This window comes from Notolepis coatsorum (assembly GCF_963971535.1).
Source record: "Notolepis coatsorum genome assembly, chromosome: 12".
In the NCBI taxonomy this organism is placed as follows: domain Eukaryota; kingdom Metazoa; phylum Chordata; class Actinopteri; order Aulopiformes; family Paralepididae; genus Notolepis; species Notolepis coatsorum.
This window is the reverse complement of record NC_140176.1, coordinates 93,154,640-93,169,656: the sequence shown is the minus strand read 5'-3', so window position 1 is coordinate 93,169,656 and position 15,017 is coordinate 93,154,640.

Here is a 15,017-nt window from a genome sequence, read left to right as displayed (position 1 = left end):
TATTACACACTATTACACTATTACACTATTACACACTATTACACTATTACACACTATTACACTATTACACTATTACACACTATTACACACTATTACACTATTACACACTATTACACTATTACACACTATTACACTATTACACTATTACACACTATTACACTATTACACTATTACACTATTACACTATTACACACTATTACACTATTACACACTATTACACTATTACACTATTACACACTATTACACTATTACACTATTACACACTATTACACTATTACACACTATTACACTATTACACACTATTACACTATTACACTATTACACACTATTACACTATTACACACTATTACACTATTACACACTATTACACACTATTACACTATTACACACTATTACACTATTACACTATTACACACTATTACACTATTAGACACTATTACACTATTACACACTATTACACTATTACACTATTACACACTATTACACTATTACACACTATTACACTATTACACTATTACACACTATTACACACTATTACACTATTACACACTATTACACTATTACACACTATTACACTATTACACTATTACACACTATTACACACTATTACACTATTACACTATTACACACTATTACACTATTACACACTATTACACTATTACACTATTACACACTATTACACTATTACACTATTACACACTATTACACTATTACACACTATTACACTATTACACACTATTACACTATTACACTATTACACACTATTACACTATTACACACTATTACACTATTACACACTATTACACTATTACACACTATTACACTATTACACACTATTACACTATTACACTATTACACACTATTACACTATTAGACACTATTACACTATTACACACTATTACACTATTACACTATTACACACTATTACACTATTACACACTATTACACTATTACACTATTACACACTATTACACTATTACACACTATTACACTATTACACACTATTACACTATTACACTATTACACACTATTACACTATTACACTATTACACACTATTACACTATTACACTATTACACACTATTACACTATTACACTATTACACACTACACTATTACACTATTACACTATTACACACTATTACACTATTACACACTATTACACTATTACACTATTACACACTATTACACTATTACACTATTACACACTAGTACACTATTACACACTATTACACTATTACACTATTACACACTATTACACTATTACACACTATTACACTATTACACACTATTACACTATTACACTATTACACACTATTACACTATTACACTATTACACACTATTACACTATTACACTATTACACACTATTACACTATTACACACTATTACAATATTACACTATTACACACTATTACACTATTACACACTATTACACTATTACACTATTACACACTATTACACTATTACACACTATTACACTATTACACACTATTACACTATTACACTATTACACTATTACACACTATTACACTATTAGACACTATTACACTATTACACACTATTACACTATTACACTATTACACACTATTACACAATATTACACTATTACACACTATTACACTATTACACTATTACACACTATTACACTATTACACACTATTACACTATTACACTATTACACAATATTACACTATTACACACTATTACACTATTACACTATTACACACTATTACACACTATTACACTATTACACACTATTACACACTATTACACTATTACACACTATTACACTATTACACTATTACACACTATTACACTATTACACACTATTACACTATTACACCGAGTACAATGGCACAATCCGCAAGTCTCTACGACAAACGGTTCAAGAGATACACTGAGGGGGTGTGGCCTAAGGGGGCGTGGTCTAAGGATCGGGGGAGTGGTCAACATCGACCAATGAAAGGTGGTCAACATGGACCAATGAAAAATGAAAGAGGATATCCCTACTGAGTACAATGACACAACCCACAAGACAGAGGGCGCTGTCAGCAATTCAGTACTGCAACACAGTGATGGCCAATGATGGGTTAAGTGGATGATGTCATTGGCAGCTCAGCCACGAGCCACACAGCTGAACCAATCATGAGTGAGCCATGAGCCACACAGGTGAAGCAATCACTATGACTTGCATATTTTCTATCCAATGCATTTGTATGGAGGCAGATGCATGACTGCATTGTCACATTGATTAAAAGAAAACTATAAGAGATGAAGCGTTGTGACGCGCACATGAGCACTACAACGAGTAGGCGAAGGGTTGTGCGCGATATTGTGACATTCGTGCAATATTGTGGCACTCCTTCGGCGATCGGAACAGAAGGCTAAAAAATAGTGTGAAAAATGTGATTTCTAGAGTGCGATTGCATGGCGGTCAATGGGGAGGAGAACCTTCAAACAAATGGTCGTCAGTTGAGATAGAAATGTCCAATTCCATTTATTTTTCTTTTGTGAGCGGGATGACAGCCGTGTCATCGTTTTGATGTGTTTGTTTTATTTCTACGTCCAAAATTGAGATCACACTCGCAATTCACCCAAGGTAGGGGGAAAAAGATTATTTCAGCTGCTACACTCTAAAATGCAATGCATTCCCAATGGGACCGATATTTTACCGTTTAAAGTCGATTCGTAGCCAGACGGTGCGGTGAAACTTTACGAGATCGGAGACCGGTGTTGCCATAGGCAAGCCGCTCGTTTTGATACCTTTCACGTGTATGGGGCGCGAACGCTTACGTGTTGCAAAGTGTTTGCAAAATCGGTGGAATAAAGAATAATAAATAAATAAAAAGAGTATGGATATGTATAGTGTGGGTGGCAACCTATTACACTATTACACACTATTACACTATTACACACTATTACACTATTACACACTATTACACTATTACACACTATTACACTATTACACACTATTACACTATTACACTATTACACACTATTACACTATTAGACACTATTACACTATTACACACTATTACACTATTACACTATTACACACTATTACACTATTACACACTATTACACTATTACACTATTACACACTATTACACTATTACACACTATTACACTATTACACACTATTACACTATTACACTATTACACACTATTACACTATTACACTATTACACACTATTACACTATTACACTATTACACACTATTACACTATTACACTATTACACACTACACTATTACACTATTACACTATTACACACTATTACACTATTACACACTATTACACTATTACACTATTACACACTATTACACTATTACACTATTACACACTAGTACACTATTACACACTATTACACTATTACACTATTACACACTATTACACTATTACACACTATTACACTATTACACACTATTACACTATTACACTATTACACACTATTACACTATTACACTATTACACACTATTACACTATTACACTATTACACTATTACACACTATTACAATATTACACTATTACACACTATTACACTATTACACACTATTACACTATTACACTATTACACACTATTACACTATTACACACTATTACACTATTACACACTATTACACTATTACACTATTACACTATTACACACTATTACACTATTAGACACTATTACACTATTACACACTATTACACTATTACACTATTACACACTATTACACAATATTACACTATTACACACTATTACACTATTACACTATTACACACTATTACACTATTACACACTATTACACTATTACACTATTACACAATATTACACTATTACACACTATTACACTATTACACTATTACACACTATTACACACTATTACACTATTACACACTATTACACACTATTACACTATTACACACTATTACACTATTACACTATTACACACTATTACACTATTACACACTATTACACTATTACACCGAGTACAATGGCACAATCCGCAAGTCTCTACGACAAACGGTTCAAGAGATACACTGAGGGGGTGTGGCCTAAGGGGGCGTGGTCTAAGGATCGGGGGAGTGGTCAACATCGACCAATGAAAGGTGGTCAACATGGACCAATGAAAAATGAAAGAGGATATCCCTACTGAGTACAATGACACAACCCACAAGACAGAGGGCGCTGTCAGCAATTCAGTACTGCAACACAGTGATGGCCAATGATGGGTTAAGTGGATGATGTCATTGGCAGCTCAGCCACGAGCCACACAGCTGAACCAATCATGAGTGAGCCATGAGCCACACAGGTGAAGCAATCACTATGACTTGCATATTTTCTATCCAATGCATTTGTATGGAGGCAGATGCATGACTGCATTGTCACATTGATTAAAAGAAAACTATAAGAGATGAAGCGTTGTGACGCGCACATGAGCACTACAACGAGTAGGCGAAGGGTTGTGCGCGATATTGTGACATTCGTGCAATATTGTGGCACTCCTTCGGCGATCGGAACAGAAGGCTAAAAAATAGTGTGAAAAATGTGATTTCTAGAGTGCGATTGCATGGCGGTCAATGGGGAGGAGAACCTTCAAACAAATGGTCGTCAGTTGAGATAGAAATGTCCAATTCCATTTATTTTTCTTTTGTGAGCGGGATGACAGCCGTGTCATCGTTTTGATGTGTTTGTTTTATTTCTACGTCCAAAATTGAGATCACACTCGCAATTCACCCAAGGTAGGGGGAAAAAGATTATTTCAGCTGCTACACTCTAAAATGCAATGCATTCCCAATGGGACCGATATTTTACCGTTTAAAGTCGATTCGTAGCCAGACGGTGCGGTGAAACTTTACGAGATCGGAGACCGGTGTTGCCATAGGCAAGCCGCTCGTTTTGATACCTTTCACGTGTATGGGGCGCGAACGCTTACGTGTTGCAAAGTGTTTGCAAAATCGGTGGAATAAAGAATAATAAATAAATAAAAAGAGTATGGATATGTATAGTGTGGGTGGCAACCTATTACACTATTACACACTATTACACTATTACACACTATTACACTATTACACACTATTACACTATTACACACTATTACACACTATTACACTATTACACACTATTACACTATTACACTATTACACACTATTACACTATTAGACACTATTACACTATTACACACTATTACACTATTACACTATTACACACTATTACACTATTACACACTATTACACTATTACACTATTACACACTATTACACACTATTACACTATTACACACTATTACACTATTACACACTATTACACTATTACACTATTACACACTATTACACACTATTACACTATTACACTATTACACACTATTACACTATTACACACTATTACACTATTACACTATTACACACTATTACACTATTACACTATTACACACTATTACACTATTACACACTATTACACTATTACACACTATTACACTATTACACTATTACACACTATTACACTATTACACACTATTACACTATTACACACTATTACACTATTACACACTATTACACTATTACACACTATTACACTATTACACTATTACACACTATTACACTATTAGACACTATTACACTATTACACACTATTACACTATTACACTATTACACACTATTACACTATTACACACTATTACACTATTACACTATTACACACTATTACACTATTACACACTATTACACTATTACACACTATTACACTATTACACTATTACACACTATTACACTATTACACTATTACACACTATTACACTATTACACTATTACACACTATTACACTATTACACTATTACACACTACACTATTACACTATTACACTATTACACACTATTACACTATTACACACTATTACACTATTACACTATTACACACTATTACACTATTACACTATTACACACTAGTACACTATTACACACTATTACACTATTACACTATTACACACTATTACACTATTACACACTATTACACTATTACACACTATTACACTATTACACTATTACACACTATTACACTATTACACTATTACACACTATTACACTATTACACTATTACACACTATTACACTATTACACACTATTACAATATTACACTATTACACACTATTACACTATTACACACTATTACACTATTACACTATTACACACTATTACACTATTACACACTATTACACTATTACACACTATTACACTATTACACTATTACACTATTACACACTATTACACTATTAGACACTATTACACTATTACACACTATTACACTATTACACTATTACACACTATTACACAATATTACACTATTACACACTATTACACTATTACACTATTACACACTATTACACTATTACACACTATTACACTATTACACTATTACACAATATTACACTATTACACACTATTACACTATTACACTATTACACACTATTACACACTATTACACTATTACACACTATTACACACTATTACACTATTACACACTATTACACTATTACACTATTACACACTATTACACTATTACACACTATTACACTATTACACCGAGTACAATGGCACAATCCGCAAGTCTCTACGACAAACGGTTCAAGAGATACACTGAGGGGGTGTGGCCTAAGGGGGCGTGGTCTAAGGATCGGGGGAGTGGTCAACATCGACCAATGAAAGGTGGTCAACATGGACCAATGAAAAATGAAAGAGGATATCCCTACTGAGTACAATGACACAACCCACAAGACAGAGGGCGCTGTCAGCAATTCAGTACTGCAACACAGTGATGGCCAATGATGGGTTAAGTGGATGATGTCATTGGCAGCTCAGCCACGAGCCACACAGCTGAACCAATCATGAGTGAGCCATGAGCCACACAGGTGAAGCAATCACTATGACTTGCATATTTTCTATCCAATGCATTTGTATGGAGGCAGATGCATGACTGCATTGTCACATTGATTAAAAGAAAACTATAAGAGATGAAGCGTTGTGACGCGCACATGAGCACTACAACGAGTAGGCGAAGGGTTGTGCGCGATATTGTGACATTCGTGCAATATTGTGGCACTCCTTCGGCGATCGGAACAGAAGGCTAAAAAATAGTGTGAAAAATGTGATTTCTAGAGTGCGATTGCATGGCGGTCAATGGGGAGGAGAACCTTCAAACAAATGGTCGTCAGTTGAGATAGAAATGTCCAATTCCATTTATTTTTCTTTTGTGAGCGGGATGACAGCCGTGTCATCGTTTTGATGTGTTTGTTTTATTTCTACGTCCAAAATTGAGATCACACTCGCAATTCACCCAAGGTAGGGGGAAAAAGATTATTTCAGCTGCTACACTCTAAAATGCAATGCATTCCCAATGGGACCGATATTTTACCGTTTAAAGTCGATTCGTAGCCAGACGGTGCGGTGAAACTTTACGAGATCGGAGACCGGTGTTGCCATAGGCAAGCCGCTCGTTTTGATACCTTTCACGTGTATGGGGCGCGAACGCTTACGTGTTGCAAAGTGTTTGCAAAATCGGTGGAATAAAGAATAATAAATAAATAAAAAGAGTATGGATATGTATAGTGTGGGTGGCAACCTATTACACTATTACACACTATTACACTATTACACACTATTACACTATTACACACTATTACACTATTACACACTATTACACTATTACACACTATTACACTATTACACACTATTACACTATTAGACACTATTACACTATTACACACTATTACACTATTACACTATTACACACTATTACACTATTACACACTATTACACTATTACACTATTACACACTATTACACTATTACACACTATTACACTATTACACACTATTACACTATTACACTATTACACACTATTACACTATTACACTATTACACACTATTACACTATTACACTATTACACACTATTACACTATTACACTATTACACACTACACTATTACACTATTACACTATTACACACTATTACACTATTACACACTATTACACTATTACACACTATTACACTATTACACTATTACACACTATTACACTATTACACTATTACACACTATTACACTATTACACTATTACACACTATTACACTATTACACTATTACACACTACACTATTACACTATTACACTATTACACACTATTACACTATTACACACTATTACACTATTACACTATTACACACTATTACACTATTACACTATTACACACTAGTACACTATTACACACTATTACACTATTACACTATTACACACTATTACACTATTACACACTATTACACTATTACACACTATTACACTATTACACTATTACACACTATTACACTATTACACTATTACACACTATTACACTATTACACTATTACACACTATTACACTATTACACACTATTACAATATTACACTATTACACACTATTACACTATTACACACTATTACACTATTACACTATTACACACTATTACACTATTACACACTATTACACTATTACACACTATTACACTATTACACTATTACACTATTACACACTATTACACTATTAGACACTATTACACTATTACACACTATTACACTATTACACTATTACACACTATTACACAATATTACACTATTACACACTATTACACTATTACACTATTACACACTATTACACTATTACACACTATTACACTATTACACTATTACACAATATTACACTATTACACACTATTACACTATTACACTATTACACACTATTACACACTATTACACTATTACACACTATTACACACTATTACACTATTACACACTATTACACTATTACACTATTACACACTATTACACTATTACACACTATTACACTATTACACCGAGTACAATGGCACAATCCGCAAGTCTCTACGACAAACGGTTCAAGAGATACACTGAGGGGGTGTGGCCTAAGGGGGCGTGGTCTAAGGATCGGGGGAGTGGTCAACATCGACCAATGAAAGGTGGTCAACATGGACCAATGAAAAATGAAAGAGGATATCCCTACTGAGTACAATGACACAACCCACAAGACAGAGGGCGCTGTCAGCAATTCAGTACTGCAACACAGTGATGGCCAATGATGGGTTAAGTGGATGATGTCATTGGCAGCTCAGCCACGAGCCACACAGCTGAACCAATCATGAGTGAGCCATGAGCCACACAGGTGAAGCAATCACTATGACTTGCATATTTTCTATCCAATGCATTTGTATGGAGGCAGATGCATGACTGCATTGTCACATTGATTAAAAGAAAACTATAAGAGATGAAGCGTTGTGACGCGCACATGAGCACTACAACGAGTAGGCGAAGGGTTGTGCGCGATATTGTGACATTCGTGCAATATTGTGGCACTCCTTCGGCGATCGGAACAGAAGGCTAAAAAATAGTGTGAAAAATGTGATTTCTAGAGTGCGATTGCATGGCGGTCAATGGGGAGGAGAACCTTCAAACAAATGGTCGTCAGTTGAGATAGAAATGTCCAATTCCATTTATTTTTCTTTTGTGAGCGGGATGACAGCCGTGTCATCGTTTTGATGTGTTTGTTTTATTTCTACGTCCAAAATTGAGATCACACTCGCAATTCACCCAAGGTAGGGGGAAAAAGATTATTTCAGCTGCTACACTCTAAAATGCAATGCATTCCCAATGGGACCGATATTTTACCGTTTAAAGTCGATTCGTAGCCAGACGGTGCGGTGAAACTTTACGAGATCGGAGACCGGTGTTGCCATAGGCAAGCCGCTCGTTTTGATACCTTTCACGTGTATGGGGCGCGAACGCTTACGTGTTGCAAAGTGTTTGCAAAATCGGTGGAATAAAGAATAATAAATAAATAAAAAGAGTATGGATATGTATAGTGTGGGTGGCAACCTATTACACTATTACACACTATTACACTATTACACACTATTACACTATTACACACTATTACACTATTACACACTATTACACACTATTACACTATTACACACTATTACACTATTACACTATTACACACTATTACACTATTAGACACTATTACACTATTACACACTATTACACTATTACACTATTACACACTATTACACTATTACACACTATTACACTATTACACTATTACACACTATTACACACTATTACACTATTACACACTATTACACTATTACACACTATTACACTATTACACTATTACACACTATTACACACTATTACACTATTACACTATTACACACTATTACACTATTACACACTATTACACTATTACACTATTACACACTATTACACTATTACACTATTACACACTATTACACTATTACACACTATTACACTATTACACACTATTACACTATTACACTATTACACACTATTACACTATTACACACTATTACACTATTACACACTATTACACTATTACACACTATTACACTATTACACACTATTACACTATTACACTATTACACACTATTACACTATTAGACACTATTACACTATTACACACTATTACACTATTACACTATTACACACTATTACACTATTACACACTATTACACTATTACACTATTACACACTATTACACTATTACACACTATTACACTATTACACACTATTACACTATTACACTATTACACACTATTACACTATTACACTATTACACACTATTACACTATTACACTATTACACACTATTACACTATTACACTATTACACACTACACTATTACACTATTACACTATTACACACTATTACACTATTACACACTATTACACTATTACACTATTACACACTATTACACTATTACACTATTACACACTAGTACACTATTACACACTATTACACTATTACACTATTACACACTATTACACTATTACACACTATTACACTATTACACACTATTACACTATTACACTATTACACACTATTACACTATTACACTATTACACACTATTACACTATTACACTATTACACACTATTACACTATTACACACTATTACAATATTACACTATTACACACTATTACACTATTACACACTATTACACTATTACACTATTACACACTATTACACTATTACACACTATTACACTATTACACACTATTACACTATTACACTATTACACTATTACACACTATTACACTATTAGACACTATTACACTATTACACACTATTACACTATTACACTATTACACACTAGTACACAATATTACACTATTACACACTATTACACTATTACACTATTACACACTATTACACTATTACACACTATTACACTATTACACTATTACACAATATTACACTATTACACACTATTACACTATTACACTATTACACACTATTACACACTATTACACTATTACACACTATTACACACTATTACACTATTACACACTATTACACTATTACACTATTACACACTATTACACTATTACACACTATTACACTATTACACCGAGTACAATGGCACAATCCGCAAGTCTCTACGACAAACGGTTCAAGAGATACACTGAGGGGGTGTGGCCTAAGGGGGCGTGGTCTAAGGATCGGGGGAGTGGTCAACATCGACCAATGAAAGGTGGTCAACATGGACCAATGAAAAATGAAAGAGGATATCCCTACTGAGTACAATGACACAACCCACAAGACAGAGGGCGCTGTCAGCAATTCAGTACTGCAACACAGTGATGGCCAATGATGGGTTAAGTGGATGATGTCATTGGCAGCTCAGCCACGAGCCACACAGCTGAACCAATCATGAGTGAGCCATGAGCCACACAGGTGAAGCAATCACTATGACTTGCATATTTTCTATCCAATGCATTTGTATGGAGGCAGATGCATGACTGCATTGTCACATTGATTAAAAGAAAACTATAAGAGATGAAGCGTTGTGACGCGCACATGAGCACTACAACGAGTAGGCGAAGGGTTGTGCGCGATATTGTGACATTCGTGCAATATTGTGGCACTCCTTCGGCGATCGGAACAGAAGGCTAAAAAATAGTGTGAAAAATGTGATTTCTAGAGTGCGATTGCATGGCGGTCAATGGGGAGGAGAACCTTCAAACAAATGGTCGTCAGTTGAGATAGAAATGTCCAATTCCATTTATTTTTCTTTTGTGAGCGGGATGACAGCCGTGTCATCGTTTTGATGTGTTTGTTTTATTTCTACGTCCAAAATTGAGATCACACTCGCAATTCACCCAAGGTAGGGGGAAAAAGATTATTTCAGCTGCTACACTCTAAAATGCAATGCATTCCCAATGGGACCGATATTTTACCGTTTAAAGTCGATTCGTAGCCAGACGGTGCGGTGAAACTTTACGAGATCGGAGACCGGTGTTGCCATAGGCAAGCCGCTCGTTTTGATACCTTTCACGTGTATGGGGCGCGAACGCTTACGTGTTGCAAAGTGTTTGCAAAATCGGTGGAATAAAGAATAATAAATAAATAAAAAGAGTATGGATATGTATAGTGTGGGTGGCAACCTATTACACTATTACACACTATTACACTATTACACACTATTACACTATTACACACTATTACACTATTACACACTATTACACTATTACACACTATTACACTATTACACTATTACACACTATTACACTATTAGACACTATTACACTATTACACACTATTACACTATTACACTATTACACACTATTACACTATTACACACTATTACACTATTACACTATTACACACTATTACACTATTACACACTATTACACTATTACACACTATTACACTATTACACTATTACACACTATTACACTATTACACTATTACACACTATTACACTATTACACTATTACACACTATTACACTATTACACTATTACACACTACACTATTACACTATTACACTATTACACACTATTACACTATTACACACTATTACACTATTACACTATTACACACTATTACACTATTACACTATTACACACTAGTACACTATTACACACTATTACACTATTACACTATTACACACTATTACACTATTACACACTATTACACTATTACACACTATTACACTATTACACTATTACACACTATTACACTATTACACTATTACACACTATTACACTATTACACTATTACACACTATTACACTATTACACACTATTACAATATTACACTATTACACACTATTACACTATTACACACTATTACACTATTACACTATTACACACTATTACACTATTACACACTATTACACTATTACACACTATTACACTATTACACTATTACACTATTACACACTATTACACTATTAGACACTATTACACTATTACACACTATTACACTATTACACTATTACACACTATTACACAATATTACACTATTACACACTATTACACTATTACACTATTACACACTATTACACTATTACACACTATTACACTATTACACTATTACACAATATTACACTATTACACACTATTACACTATTACACTATTACACACTATTACACACTATTACACTATTACACACTATTACACACTATTACACTATTACACACTATTACACTATTACACTATTACACACTATTACACTATTACACACTATTACACTATTACACCGAGTACAATGGCACAATCCGCAAGTCTCTACGACAAACGGTTCAAGAGATACACTGAGGGGGTGTGGCCTAAGGGGGCGTGGTCTAAGGATCGGGGGAGTGGTCAACATCGACCAATGAAAGGTGGTCAACATGGACCAATGAAAAATGAAAGAGGATATCCCTACTAAGTACAATGACACAACCCACAAGACAGAGGGCGCTGTCAGCAATTCAGTACTGCAACACAGTGATGGCCAATGATGGGTTAAGTGGATGATGTCATTGGCAGCTCAGCCACGAGCCACACAGCTGAACCAATCATGAGTGAGCCATGAGCCACACAGGTGAAGCAATCACTATGACTTGCATATTTTCTATCCAATGCATTTGTATGGAGGCAGATGCATGACTGCATTGTCACATTGATTAAAAGAAAACTATAAGAGATGAAGCGTTGTGACGCGCACATGAGCACTACAACGAGTAGGCGAAGGGTTGTGCGCGATATTGTGACATTCGTGCAATATTGTGGCACTCCTTCGGCGATCGGAACAGAAGGCTAAAAAATAGTGTGAAAAATGTGATTTCTAGAGTGCGATTGCATGGCGGTCAATGGGGAGGAGAACCTTCAAACAAATGGTCGTCAGTTGAGATAGAAATGTCCAATTCCATTTATTTTTCTTTTGTGAGCGGGATGACAGCCGTGTCATCGTTTTGATGTGTTTGTTTTATTTCTACGTCCAAAATTGAGATCACACTCGCAATTCACCCAAGGTAGGGGGAAAAAGATTATTTCAGCTGCTACACTCTAAAATGCAATGCATTCCCAATGGGACCGATATTTTACCGTTTAAAGTCGATTCGTAGCCAGACGGTGCGGTGAAACTTTACGAGATCGGAGACCGGTGTTGCCATAGGCAAGCCGCTCGTTTTGATACCTTTCACGTGTATGGGGCGCGAACGCTTACGTGTTGCAAAGTGTTTGCAAAATCGGTGGAATAAAGAATAAATAAATAACTAGACAATTCCGCGCGGGGGAAATTGTGAAAGTGTGGGTGACGCCTGTGCACCGCCGGCCAACGGGGGAGAGTGTCTCTCGCGAGTCTCTATGACAAACGGTTCAAAGGATACAAAAAGGGGGCGTGGCCTAAGGATCGGGGGAGTGGTCAACATAGACCAATCAAAGAGGATATCCCTACTGAGTGCAATGACACAACCCGCAACACTATTACACTATTACACAATATTACACACTATTACACTATTACACTATTACACACTATTACACTATTACACACTATTACACTATTACACACTATTACACTATTACACTATTACACACTATTACACTATTACACACTATTACACACTATTACACACTATTACACTATTACACACTATTACACTATTAGACACTATTACACTATTACACTATTACACTATTACACATT